At 54.8% G+C, this 3,116-nt stretch overlaps 1 protein-coding gene across 1 annotated transcript in view; it reads right to left on the bottom strand.

Annotated features, from left to right (window-relative positions):
• The window catches only part of arhgef28a (Rho guanine nucleotide exchange factor (GEF) 28a), a gene marked incomplete at its 3' end in the record, with an annotated part of 35,996 nt that overhangs the window by 26,734 nt on the left and 6,146 nt on the right, over positions 1–3,116 (bottom strand).

Genomic DNA, 3,116 nt, shown 5'->3' with positions numbered 1-3,116 from the left:
GCCTAAGTAGGGAGGCCCAGACTTCCCTCTCCCCAGCCACTTGGGCCAGCTCCTCCGGGGGAATCCCAAGGCGTTCCCAGGCCAGCCGAAAAATATAGTCCCTCCAGCGTGTCCTAGGACTTCCTCTGGTCTCCTCCCGGTGGGCCATGCCTGGAACACCTCACCAGAGAGGCATCCAGGAGGCAACCTAACCAGATGTCCATGCCACCTCAACTGGTTCCTCTCGATGTGGAGAAGCAGTGGCTCAATTCTGAGTTCCTCCCGAGTGACCAAGCTTCTCACCCTATATCTAAGGGAGAGCCCAGACACCCTGCGGAGAAAACTCATATTGGCCACCTGTATCCGTGATCTCGTTCTTTCGGTCAAAACTCAAAGCTCATGACAATAGATGAGGGTAAGAACGTAGATCGACCGGTAAATTGAGAGATTCGCTTTTTGACTCAGCTCTCTCTTCACCATGACAGACAGGTACAGCGCCTGCTTCACTGCCGACGCTGCACCTATTCGCCTATCGATCTCACGCTCCATTTTTCCCTCATTCGTGAACAAGACCCTGAGATACTTGACCTCCTCCACTTGGGGCAGGACCTCCTCTCCGACCCGGAGAGGGCACTCTACCCTTTTCCGGCTCAAGACCATGGCCTCGGATTTGTAGGAACTGATCCTCATCCCGGCCACATCACACTCGGCTGCAAACCGCTCAGCAAAAGCTGTAGATCATGACTTGTTGAAGCCAATAGGACCACATCATCTGCAAAAAAAAAAAAAGTGATCCTAAGGCCACCAAAACGAATCCCTTCAACACCTTGGCTGCACCTAGAAATTCTGTCCATAAAAGTTATGAACAGAATCTGTGACAAAGGACAACCTTGGCAGAGTCCAACTCTCACTGGGAACGAGCCCGACTTACTGCCAGCAATGCAGACCAAGCTCTGACACCGGTCGTACAGGGACCTAACAGCCCATATCAAAGGGCCTGGTACCCCATACTCCAGGAGTACCTCCCACAGGGCCCCCCGAGGGACACAGTCGATGTACATGTACAGCACATGTAGTCTGGTTAGGCAAACTCCCCCACACCCTGCAGGAACCTGCTGAGTGTGTCTTGCTGGTCCATTGTTCCATGACCAGGACAAAAACCACACTGCTCCTCCTGAATCCGAGGTTTGACCATCCGATGGACCCTCCTTTCCAGAACCCCTGATTAGACCTTACCAGGGAGGTTTAAGAGTGTGATCCCATTGTAGTTGGAATACACTCTACGGTGCCCCTTTTTGTATAGGGGGACCACTACCCCAGTCTACCAATCCAGGGGAACTGCCCTCGATGTCCACGCAATATTGCAGAGTCGTGTAAGCCCACACAACCCCACATAATTCAGAGCCTTAAGGAACTCCGAGTGAATCTCATCCACCCCTGGGGCCCTGCCACCAAGGAGCTTTTAACCACCTCGGTGACATCAGCATCAGGGATTGGAGAGCCCAACCCAAAGTCCCCAGGCTCCGCTTCCTCAGTGGAAGACATGCCAGTGGGATTGAGGAGGTCTTCGAAGTATTCTGCCCACTGACCCACGACATCCTGAGTTGAGGTCAGCAGCACAGCACCTCCACTATAAATGGTGTTGGTGGCATACCGTTTCCCCCCTGAGACGCCGGATGGCGGACCAGAATCGCCTCGAAGCCATATGGAAGTCATTCTCCATGGCCTCTCAGAACTCCTCCCACGCTTGAGTTTTTGCCTCAGCGACCACCCGAGCCGCATGCCGCTTGGACTTCCGGTACCCATCAGCTGCTTCCGGGGTCCCACAGGCCAAAAAGGACTCATTCTTCAGCCTGACAGCAACCCTCGCCGCTGGTGTCCACCACCGGGTTCAAGGGTTACCACCGCAACAGGCACTGACAACCTTGCGGCCACAGGTCCAATAAGCTGCCTCGACCATAGAGGAGCGTAACATGGCCCACTCGGACTCAATGTCCCCTGCCTCCCCCAGAACGTGTTCGTAGCTCTCCCGGAGGTGGGAGTTAAAGCTCTGCCAGAAGTTACCAGCAGACCCTCTCAATACGTTTGGGTCTGCCAGGTCTGACTGGCATCCTCCCCCACTATCTGAGCCAACTCACGAACAGGTTGTGGTCAGTGGACAGCTCCACCCCTCTCTTTACCCGAGTGCCCAAGACATGTGGTCGCAGATCAGATGAGATGACAACAAAGTTGATCAACAAACTGTGGCCTAAGGTGTCCTGGTGCCAAGAGCACATATGGATACACTTATGCTTGAGCATGGTGTTTGTTATGGACAATCCATGACGAACACAGAAGTCCAACAACAGAACACCACTCGGGTTCAGATCAGGGGGGCCGTTCCTCCCAAACACACTCCTCCAGGTCTCAATGTCATTGCCCACGTGAGCGTTGAAGTCTCCCAGTAGAACAAGGGAGCCCCCAGGAGGCGCACTCTCCAGTACCCCCACTAAGGACTTCAAAAAGGGTGGGTAATCTGAGCTGCCATTTGACGCATAAGCACAAACAACAGTCAGAACCCGTCCCCCCACACGTAGGCAAAGGGAGGCTACCCTCTCGTTCACCGGGGTGAACCCCAACGTACAGGCACCAAGATGGGGGCAACAAGTATGCCCACTCCTGCTCGGCGCCTCCCGACAGGGGCAACTCCAGAGTGGAAGAGTGTCCAACCCCTCTCAAAGAAACTGGTTCCTGAGCCATGCATCAAGGTGAGTCCGACTATTTAGCTGGAACCTCTCAAACTCACACACCAGCTCAGGCTTCTTCGCCACCAGAGAGGTGACATTCCATGTCCCAATAGGCAGCTTCTGTAGCCGAGGATCGGACCGCCCTCTGCCACCACCCATCCCACATTGCACCTGACCCCTTTGGCCCCTCCCACAGGTGGTGAGCCATTGGAAAGGGGGGCCCATGTCTCCTCTTCGGGCTGTACCCGGCTGGGCTCCACGAGTAAAAGCCCAGCGACCAGGCGCTCACCAGCATGCCCTACCTCGAGGTCTGGCTCCAGAGTGGGGTCCCGGTGACCCACGTCCAGGCGAGGGAACACTGTTTTCGTTTATTGTGCTCATCATATGGGGTCTTTAGGTTGTACTTTGTCA

This window comes from Nematolebias whitei, chromosome 18 (assembly GCF_014905685.2).
Source record: "Nematolebias whitei isolate Nwh7 chromosome 18, NemWhi1, whole genome shotgun sequence".
Taxonomy (NCBI): Eukaryota; Metazoa; Chordata; class Actinopteri; order Cyprinodontiformes; family Rivulidae; genus Nematolebias; species Nematolebias whitei.
Note: the sequence above shows the minus strand (reverse complement) of the source record. Positions and strands in the feature narration are given on the sequence as shown.